The following is an 11,390-nucleotide window of genomic DNA, read 5'->3' as shown; positions in this document are numbered from 1 at the left end:
CCTTCCTTCCTTCCTTCCTTCCTTCTATCGTGGGCTCAACCGGGAGATAGTGGAGCCTTAATATTTGCACTGATATGGGCTACTGCCCCAAGGACCACTGGTCGCCACAATGGTCGTCGTGATGCTTGACCACCGAGCAAGCTCGCTGGGCACGAAGTCCTTACTATCCTATAGAACCGTTTCTCAGGCGCTGCAGGAAATTTGTGCTGCGAATGCACTCCGTACAACCACAAGCTTGTGTCTCCGTGAACGCCGATCGTAGAGCTCTTGCATGAGCAGCTTCCTCTTTGGCTGTTTGTGGGTGCAGCTAATGACGGCGCAGTGCCGCTCGGATGAATAACCTTTGTGCATCGCGCTCAGCAGGTGCGGTAAAAACATGTCTAATGCGAACAGCTCAGCTGATGCCGGCAAGAAGACATCCAAAAACGCAGCAACATGCGAACAAGCACTGCAAGTGCAGCCATTTTCCCCCATTTCCCGCAGCCCTCCTGGTCTATACAGCGTTTTTTCATGGGCGCCGCCATGTTGCGTTCGCAGTGGCGCCATCTGTGGACAGTCGGCATGCTGGCTTGAGCGAGCGCTCCGTGTTGTATGCCAAGTGTACGCTCGGCGGCAGTTTCCTAAGATTGTTGTGCAGTCTGTTTCTCATGACGCGGCGTCTGTTACCTGGGTAACGATTCTGTGAGACGTACTGAAGCGATTTAAGTCAGCATGGCAGGAGTTTCTGCGGCGTTGGCGAGGAAGAAACACCCATCGCGACGTGTGCGCACATGTTTCAGCAGGCCTCGGAGATCAGTTTTGTATAATTCTGAAAGTTCGTCTCACTAATCTGACCTTACTGCAGCATTCACACTGTGGGTCTAAGCTGTGGTTTAGCAGTAATGAGCAGTTCCGAAACATATGATGATACCAGCATGGGTATTGTTCTGCTACGCAATAAGTATTGCTCTTTACTTTTACAGGCGTTCAAATTGTTACTTCTAGATATACTTAGTGACTACCCTGTTTGTTGGACAGCGTTCCCGCCCACGAATAAAGTAGTTTTGGTTAGTACTTAGAGCATACCGTACCGTCGGAATTACACTTGTCGAGTGGTCGAATAACCATCTACATGCTACGCGAGCGTCCATAGAGACGTTCATGCTAGGTTATAGAGGTGTTTGTTCTACATAGCAAATGGTCCAAACATGTGGCATGACCATACAAGATGGTATTGCGGCGTTAGCACGTTTCTTTTTTTTTTCTCGCGAAAGAAGAGGATAGCAAACGATTTTTTTTTACTTTTCCGCCCAGTCCTCTATGACGCACTCAACCGTTTACGGAAATTGTGCCCTCACAAATAGGCGTCGGATTATTTTTGTGCGATGGCCTTCGAATATTATTGCTCTACAGGGCAAAAAGGCAATGCCGAAACACAAAGCTCATACGTATCATTCTGGTTTACCAGCCGCAGTGATGGCTGTGTTGAGTAACGCCATCGGCCTCATACATGAGGCTATGGTGCCGATGGCTTATTCAACTATTTTAAAACGATTGGCGCTTTGGCGTTTCGGGGGTTGCATTGGTTTGGATGTACACAGCATGTACTTTTATGCTTTAGTTTCCACACCAAGCCATCACATAGCAACAATATTTTTAATTCATGCTGGCACTTCACAGACGCCGGTTCTCTTCGTCGAGTGCAAACCGATACAGCCAAAATAGCTGACAACATTTATGTACAAACACATCGCGGCTGATGATGCACGTCGCTTGTTCGAGCGCCGGAAATAAATTTCGGCGCATTTTAGCTACTGCTGCACCGAAAGGCTACACGGTGGTTACCCGACAACCTTGTGTGAACTGACGTCACATAATTTTCCCAGAAAACGAGATGTAGAAACTGTCCGACAGCACGCGACAGCAACACATCCACGCAAGCTGCCGACAGGAGGCGCGCCCTGCTCCTCCTCGCCCGACGAGGAAGGCCTACGCTGCCAAAGTAAACCTGCTCTTTCGGCAGGCGCCATTCACATACCAGCGATTTCAGTCGAAATCATGATGAGTACAACCTGTCTACGAGAGCGGAGCCTTCTGCGCTTCGAGCGGCACTTAATCTTCCCGAGTCACTTCATCTCTGCACCACTTTTTTTGACACTCGGAGGCAGCCCTCCAAAGTATTCGAGGTTTAACGCGCCGTGCCTCACACGAACCACTGCATCAGAGATGAGCTAAAACACGGGGAACGCGGAAGACGGAAATTCAAGACGAGGAGCAAAACGAGAACAAGGTGAAAGCATGGAGCCAACGTGTAGATAAGTGGACTTGCCTTTTTCAAGGCCTTGAGAGACAAGACATTTACCATCGAGCAACAGAACAGGGAAATGATGTATTTTATCAGTCACTGGCACCAAACTCTGGTGTCAGTGAGTATTACGGTGCCGACAAATTTTGTCTTTTCTGCGTACGACAGCAGCAGATATGTTTCATTCCCACTGCCAAGAACAGCCGCAGCAGCTGGTCTCGCAAGGGATTGTACATACATTGACCTTGAGGAACTCGAAGTCAATGTACCTGCAATTCTGTATGCACAATTCTGTTCTTCAATTTCAAACTCGAGAAACCGAGTTTAAACAACATCCGCGCACATTCCCTGGCTTCTGAATTGAAGGCTTGCATACCGCCTGGTCTACCAATGTGCTAAGAAACCCTGTCGCACCGGTTGTGGCATGGCGTCGTGTTTATCAAGTCATACGTGCTTATCGTTGGGTGGGACGATAGTCCTTTTTTCTCATACTCGCGGCTGTGATGAAACAATCGTATATATGTGCGCCTGCACACGTTACATAATACACGGCAGCGTTGCCTTGCGCTAGAGACGCTGGCTGGCCGGCCGCTGTCGGAGCCAGTGGTCGCGACTGAGGTGTGGACACCGTATTATAGCGCTAGTAGCCCGCTTCGTGCGGCCTGCGAGTGCGGCTTATGCCGCCTCGGAATTGTGTCTGCTTCTCTGCTCGTCGTTCTTGATTCCCGTGAAGTTGCCTGCATAGCTCGGCCCCTTTCTCTCGGCCTCACCTATCATCTTGCAAAAGGACAGCACTGCCAAGTATGCGGTGGCCACAGACAAAACACGGAAGATAAAGAGAAATAAAAGCACTGCGAGCACCTGCGACTCTTCCGTTGCAAGTTGCTAGATGAAGTCGTCACTCTATTTTCTTATTCTTTTGTCTTGGCAAGACCGCCGTTCATTGAAACGGGCACCAGTGCTCGCACTAAATTTATTACGCTTGCTTGACGCTCACTTGGACAAAACACCTTCTGCTACGCAAGAGCGACGACCACAAAAGGCGCAGCGGCGTACTTGTGCAGTCGGTGATCGATGAAGCGCACAAACGGTGATCTTATCGGGGACAATATTTTTTAAAGTTGTATTATGGAACCGCGAGACCTAACTAAAATATAGCTAAACTCGCGAAATACGTTTTGAACACCCGATTACAGATCCGCGTTTATTATATGCACAGCTTTTATTTTGTTGACTTTCTATTCGCAGTCACAGCTCCTCAACAGTACATGTGCTCCACAAAAATATTACGTGTGTAAGAACATATGAAGTCTGTAAATCTGCGGAGCGAAATTTCGATGATGAGAGGTTCGTCGGCGAAGCAGATCCTTACTGGTTTTTTCCTTAGTAAATTTGACGGGTCTGCCTTGAATAAAGCAGCTTACGTAACGGGGCTCCTTTGATGTCTGCTAATCCACGCGCGGCACTGGACCACGCAGGTAGCGCACTCTGCTTGGCGGCGAAAATAATTTGAAAATGGTAGAACAAGTTGGCATCCCGTGCTAGATGGATTCCATCAGCCGTTTGCTATGAAACATTGCCCAAATGTTGTTCCTGATTTTGACACCTCTAAAGTACATTTCTTCAGGTTAAAATTCATGGTTTTTCACATTATCGGGTAGCATAAGCATTGACATTTTTGCCCCTGGCAATATTCTGCCTCCACTGCGATCGCGTCGGCTTTCTGCACTTGCAGGATACGAGGACCCTCGGCTGTCGCTATCTAAGAACGCGAAGCAAGACATATATACATACATTCGCACGCACCCGAATAGCGCTTCTTCCGTTACAGTTCATCAATTTTGTCCAATACGCATGCAAATATGCCCTGATTATATAACTATTCGCTTCATTTTTATTATTTTCATTCTTACTTCGCGCATGGCTCACAGGCTTTCATCCTTGTCGGTATTGGCTACTCGGTGAGGCGGGGAAGAAAAGGGAACGCATTATGAGATTGATCGTTACAAAATGCCTACTTCAGTCGTCTTAAGCACCGGATATGAAAGTAATTTCATTTTTTTTCACAAATGCACGTGATTGTTCACGTGTAGACGTTAGTGCGAGACCCAGAGCACAGAGGTACGGTTGTGCGCAACGACTTCCCAAGAAACGAGGCAGGCTTTCTCAACTCGGAGCTAACGGCGCAAGACAGAGAAGAGCGGCGAAGAATGGCGTTCTGGTCAGGTGGGCACCGTTATTCATTCTCATGCCATTTCTTTTCCTTTGTACACTTTGGATGATGATGATGATGATGATGATGATGATGATGATGATGATGAAAAACGTTTATTCAACAGATTGAGAGTTTGCAGGCCAAAAGTTGCCCTCTACATAGGTGGAGTCCTTAGTCTGGGACCCCACTGCACGAAGCTGCTACCCGCGCCCGTTGGACTAGAGCCCTTTGAGACTCCAGCGCCGAGAATTTGAGTAGGGCTGCCTCCCATGCCTCTCTAGTGGGGGAAAGGCTGGGGGGAAGGGATGGATTCATCTGACATGCCCACACCATGTGAAAGTTATCGGAGACTTCCCCACAGTGAGGGCATCGGCCATCAACTTTTGGGTCAAAATGTTTTGCTATTGCAGGACACAACAGGGTGTTTGTCTGCAGGCGCCCCAGGGTTCATTCATCGGCCTTACTCAGGCCCTTAGCAGGGACCGGGAAAAGCCGATGACGTTCGCAATAGTCTGCCAGAATTTCCCTGAACCGCAGAAGCGGTTGTCTAATCTCTGAGGCTTGGTTGAGGTGCCCGGTGGGTAAGCACTCGGGCGGCCGCGTCCGCAGCCTCGTTACCTCTAAGGCCCTGGTGGCCCGGTGTCCAAATAATGCGTTTGGGTGAGAAGTCCGATTGCCTCACAGCTTGCTTTAAAATGCGGTAGGCTAAAGGTGATACCTCGCCCGCCAGGTAGTGCTCACAGACTCTGCGCGAATCTGTGATGATTACCTTCGAATTCGAGTCCGAGGTGGCAAGTGCTATAGCAACCTCATCGGCCTGCGCGGAGTTGAAAGCGTGGTATGAAACTCCGTTAACTCGTTGGTCCTGGTGAACTACGGCAGCCGTGTAGAATCCAGTGGGCGAAGGCCCTGCCACATCAACGTAGTATAGACCCTGCTTTAATCCATATTGGTGTTCGAGAGCCCGAGCGCGCGCCTTTCGTCTGCCTTCATGTGTCTGCGTGTCCATGTTGCGCTGTAGTGGTGGAACCCAGAACTTGTGACGCCAGAGCTCCGGAAGCCTGCATGTCTCCTCTGGAATGCGCTCGTGTTGTATGTGCAAGCGGTCTAGCAGGTGGCGCCCAGACACCGTCTGCGAGAGTAGCGTGTATTGGTTCACAAGTTGGGCCTCCTCCAACTCCTGGTAGGAGTTAAGCACACCTAGAGCCAACAACTTAGCGTTGCAGGTAGCCACCGCGAGGTCCAAAGCTCGCTTTGTAACCTTCTTTATGATGGCGTCGATGCGTTCATCGTGTTTCCTTGTAGTTCGATGGTAGGGTACGGAGTATAGGACCCTGCTGGTTACGAATGCATAGGCGAGCCGAAGCGCGTCCCTGCCCCGCAACCCGCCGCGTTTTTTGGAAACGCGGTGGATCATACGTCCGACCTGTTCGCCTACGCGTTTGACTTTGTCGATAGTGGATTCCGGGCTGAGTCTGCGATGGATGAACAGACCCAGGATCTGGATCTCCTCGACCACTCTAATAGGACCTCCCATCAGAAAGAGACGCAAACTCGTGTTGTCTTTGGGATTGGTTCTGATGTAAAGAAGTTCCGATTTCGCAGGAGCGCATTGGAGACCACAGTGGATAGCATAGCTATCGACGGTGGAGGCGGCCGGATCCGTGAGCAGCGTGAGACGAAGTGTGTGTATTAACTCTGCCAGTTTGCGTCCTCCCTCTGGCCTTCTCAAAGCGGTATCCCCAATGAAGGCTGGGAGCGTTCACGTCCCCAACAATCACGAGAGGATCCTTGTCAGCCGCTTTGAGCGCGCGGTAGAAGATTTCGTTGAGCGTTACGCGCTGCTTGTACGGGGGCAGTAAATATTAAGGATATGTATTGACTGGTAATGGCGCTTAAGTGGTAGGACCTTGACCATGGTGTATTCCTGTTCAATCTCCAAGTCGAGATCGGCCGGGACTGCGGTGTATGCCTTGTTCACCAGGATGCACGTTGTAGGACATCCCTGAAACGTGCTATACCCAATGAATTTAGCTTCCCGGGTTCCTGTAGAGCCAGGATCGCCGGCACGGAACCGAGGGACTGCAAGTAGAGCTGGAGGTGCGACCATTTCTTCCAGCTCCGAAAACCCCTGCTGTTCCATTGTATGATCTCGAATTTCTCTTCTACGGCCTTATTATGGGCTTTCCGCTGGGGTCGGACAGCCATAGTGAAGTTTGTTTTTAATTGTGAGGGGCATGCCCACTCCCCGAAGGCGATGGCACCTCAGACTGAGGCACCACGATCTCCGGGGAGACGGCAGCCGGACTGTGTTCCTGGGAACCTATGGTCTGACGAGGACCACCTTTCGCCTACGCGAATCCGGTCGCGGGGAGCGAGAGCGGCTGTTCCTAAATTGGACGCTAGCCTGTTACTTTACTGTGGACAGGACAGTGTCAATCACGGCTGGAGTTATGCTCTGCACAATGTGCGGGAGCTGTTGTTCCCAGAGTTCCCGGAAGGAAGCCCTGATGTCTGCTAAAATTTAACTGGCATCCCCGCTATTGTGCGTTCTAAATTTTCCAAACGGCGCTCGCATGGGCTCGACTGTTGTGCTGCCCGAGCACTGCGAGACGCTAGGTAGTCCTCACGAGGCCCTGTCATCTTGTTCTGCCACCTCAGCTTGCTGCATGGGCTCCGAAGGCCCGTCCTGTGCCCGAGGCTCCGTGAGCCGGGTACAGTTTGGAAGCACTGCCTACTCACTGAGGCTGATCTTGACATAAATACAACGCCACACTTTCTGAACTAACGATTGCGCCAAGCCGGAGTGCGCCGAAGCAATCCTTCGTTGCCCTGGGATGCTGTAAATGCATCACGTGGTCCCGAGAGCAGGACCGAGAGTGGGCCCTGAGGAGGCCCAGAACGTTGCAATGGTAAAAAGATAAATACCCCAGAAAGTGAACGGGAATACCGCGCCAGCGTAACTCAATTGGTAAGAGCATCGCACGCGTCACGCGTTCCATGCCTACTTTGCCCCCCCCCCCCTCCGGTCGATACTCCTATGGTTGAGTTTCAACGTCTATATGTTTGTACGTGTGTGTGTCCGTTCTTTACGTTATGTGGCGCCATGCCTAAACGAAATCGTGACGAGCGCTCAAACGAACGGGAACGATCGGCCTCGCGCGCTCTCAGAAGTGCTGTTCACTACAAAAGAAAGGGGAAAGAGGCGAGACAGGGACAGCATAGTAACACAAGGTGTCACACACGTGTGATAATATTAGCGTAAAGCATCGGAAGTCACGCAAAGGCGAACCATGCTGTTGAAACTTTCTCGTGTCGTCAAAAGACGTCTAGGCAGCGCGGAGCATCTTGCAGGTTGGGTGTACACCGCGACTCTCATGCCCACGTGGCAGTTCTCGTAAGAATAGTTGCAGGACCGGAAGCCGGTATGGGAGGCCCACATCTTGGGAGCTCTAATGGTCGCCCTTATGGAGCAGTGCCCCGAAAAAGGACAGAACGTTGAAAAAGGATGTCAGAACTAATAACAGTTAAAAAGAAAATCAAGCGTTGAAAATGACAGCATAAGTCCTATTTCCATTACACCAGCTCTAAAGCCTGCGCCTTCTGCTTATATTGAAGCGAGTGGATGGCAACGTATAAAACAGAAGGCCGCGACCAAGGCAGCAGCCACCTATTATGCGGGTAATCCATTTGCGCACGGAAAAAGAAGGAAGAGCGCTGCGTGCAGGCGAAGCAAAGCAGCTCGCAAGCTCGCGAGGTTGTGACTACGGCGACAGTAGCGAAAATTGATAAGCATGGCTGAACGGAAAGTGCACCCTGCTGGCCCTGAGAGGAGAGCGCGAAACGCACGGGGTCGTGAAAAGCCCAGAGCGCGCAACGCACGCTATGTGCCAGAAAATGGAGGTACAGAGAAGGACTGCTCGCGCACAGACAGCTGGCAAATGCCCGGTCGCCCTCTCACCAGATACACATCCGAATGCTCACTTGCGGCGGCAGTTGTACAAGTTGTGGCCGAAAATTATGCAGCTCGAACGTCCATGTTGGAATCTCTGTGAAGCGACTTTTTCGTGAAGTGGTGCAGTAAACGCTGTTAAAGTAAATGTGATGCGTCTTTATTGCCATCCTTTGAAAGCTATAACCTTACGCAGCGTTTTGTGCAGACACAGGTCAGCGTTCACGAGCTACGGCGAAATGCAAACGGCAGTCCATGGTTCGAATGAACGCCGTGATACGCAGTTATGACGTCGCGAGGAGGGAAGAACGTTGAGGAGAGCTCTACGCAGAACAGACGTGCAAGACGGGAAAGTCAGTGTCAAGGTTGGCTGTCCCCAGCAGACGAGAAATATTGCTTGGACATCTATGGTACGCTTATTCTGAACATTGTGAACAGCTGTAAGATATCCATATAAATCCAGAATACCAATAATAGACATATCCAACGCTACAAAACCAGCGGTGGTGGTGGCGGTGGTGTGTGTGTGTTGCAGCAGGCGGGGTTAGCCTTTATTCCGCCTGAGCCTCTTATGAGTGTCACTATGTGTGTCACCAGGTGTCGAAGAGCCCTGTCCTGCATGAAGGCAATCGGCAGTCGTGGCACCCTCTTCCTGATTGCCGATCCGACGAAAACAACGTCTTGAAAGGTCCTGTACGAAAGACCATTCTTTTGCAGGCTGCGACCATCGCTTCCCCTTCTGCGTCGAACTGCGGGCATATCCAAATGAAATGTTCGATGTCGTTGATACCACCATAGAAGCTACAGAGCGGGAAAGCGCATCATCCAGTCTTGAATAACCGAGCCGGGGCGTACGCGGAGTCGGTTCTCATGCGGTACAACAGCGTTGCTTCTTCGCGAGTAAGTCTATGGGTCACACAGGCTTAGTGTGGAGTCTTATGGATCGCCCTAAGGTCAACGGGGATTGCGTCCTTGGGGTTCTGAAAAATGTTTAGCGCTCTTACTTTTGGGACACATGTCAGGGCTAGGCGTACAAGCGCGTCAGCTTTTTCATTTCCTTCAATTCCTACGTGGGATGGGATCCATTGAAATTTGACGTTATATCCCTTGCTCATTAGAACTCTGATCAGTGCGAGAGGTTAGCCTGTAAATCTCTCTCGAGGCTGGCCACGCTACAAAACTCCATGCCATGCTGCAGGTACGTTGCAGAAAGAAGCTTGTATCTGTTTAGTAAAATGCGCTATAAGTACATTACCAAGATAATGTGTAGTACATTCTTTTTTATGTGCGCGAATAGATTAGTTTCTTTCTAGTGGCAGAAGGCGCATTGCACATAAAATTTCAATAAGCTTGCTGACAACAATCACAACTCTCGCGACTGCCCGGTACCCTACGATCTTTTGCAGTATGGTGGTGAAAAATGTTTATTGAAATACATCTCCACTTTTGTCGGAGGACATCATTCACATGGAGGGAAAAGAGAATAACAAAAATGGATAAGTAGAAATAGGGAGGATATTTTGGGGTAGAGCTACAGGCCAGCAGCCCCGCTTCGCGAACAGTGGCTCTCCTTGTTGTTCCCGCCGCCACGCCGGTAGCCATCAAGTGTGATGGCGACCAGCGCTCATAAAGACCGGTCTTATTGCTGCGCACAGCACGGAACATTTTTGCGAGGTGGACACACAACAAAAGGTCTTCTACGAAGCAGGCTATATCTTCTCGAAGTGCGAGAGGTGGTGTAGATGGCTGACCTAGAGGTTTCAGGCATTCCTCATGCACGGATGAACACGCCGTCCGAGTCCGGGGCCCTACGTTAAAGGCGTCCACGCAATCCTCCCAGAAGCAGTTTTCTTCCTCTCGTTAGGCTTGCGATCCGCATTATAAATAATAAAGTATATCAAGCGACAAGTGCGTGCCTTAGGTTACCATGCATACTGTTCATAGCAGCCACTTGCGGACTTTTCGGGAAAAATATATGGGTTGTAAGCAGGATGCAACACTTCATGGAATTTAACGTTGCCGACAAAGGGCTTACTTCGTAATTCTTAATTCTTTGTGGGCTGCCACATTTTCCCATTCTTGGTGCATAAAACAACATATACTAAAAAAGTCGTACTAATAAATTCACATTCAAGCCATACACATAATTCTCTGATAGCTATGCCGCTTTCATTAAAAATTTCCCCAACTATAAGCGCGCTGAAATGTGGCAGTTTTCTCGAACTACGTTCTCATTCAGAAATATTTCAGTTTCAAGATGTAAAGAACAAACGGACTTGCCCGCAAACCAGTTGTGGCCAAACTTCACGAAGCTTCGTCTCCCAATGCGCCTTGTTTGTTGGGAAGCCGTAATCCCAGCCCCGGGGCCGGAAGTTCATCCCGCAACGCCATTACGACTCAGACCCATGCGGACAAATAAAAACAAAGATTGCTCTTTAAGAACCGACGATAACGATGCTTCTTAATGCGAGATTTGAGCACAGATGTATACGTTTTCATTTCGCGATATATTGGCTGGCGCGGACAATCTGTCTCGTGCGGCACGTTACAAACGGAGCGACGTGTGGCACAAACGCTTCGTTAATCGGGAGAGCGCGAGAAGCAGCGCGGCGGTGACGCGCGGGCGCGATTCACAGCAGCCACCGCAGACAGACCTCCGCTCATGCAGCGCTTTGTTTCCTTACAGACGACGCGCGCAACTCTGGCGCCGTCTCGAATAGAAATCCTCGCCGCAAAGCGCGGCACTGCGCCTTTCATCTCACGCTTTCGTCGTACCCTCCTCCGGCCGCATTGCTCCTCGCAATCTCTTCGCTATCGCCGTCTTTCATCCTTCGCTGTACTGTTCGTTCGCTCGGTTACGAGGGACGACGTCGACGCTCGACGCAGGAACGGGCGAGCATCGGGTGAACGACGCTCTAAAACGCTGCGCGCGTTAGCGC

At 50.4% G+C, this 11,390-nt stretch overlaps 1 pseudogene; it reads right to left on the bottom strand.

The window, feature by feature from the left end:
* Positions 1–4,670: 4,670 nt before the first annotated feature.
* The window catches only part of LOC142586399 (uncharacterized), a 120,778-nt pseudogene continuing 114,058 nt past the window's right edge, over positions 4,671–11,390 (bottom strand).

Source organism: Dermacentor variabilis, chromosome 6, assembly GCF_050947875.1.
Source record: "Dermacentor variabilis isolate Ectoservices chromosome 6, ASM5094787v1, whole genome shotgun sequence".
Lineage (NCBI taxonomy): Eukaryota > Metazoa > Arthropoda > Arachnida > Ixodida > Ixodidae > Dermacentor > Dermacentor variabilis.
The sequence above is the reverse complement of the archived record's forward strand: the minus strand, read 5'-3'. Positions and strand labels throughout refer to the sequence as shown.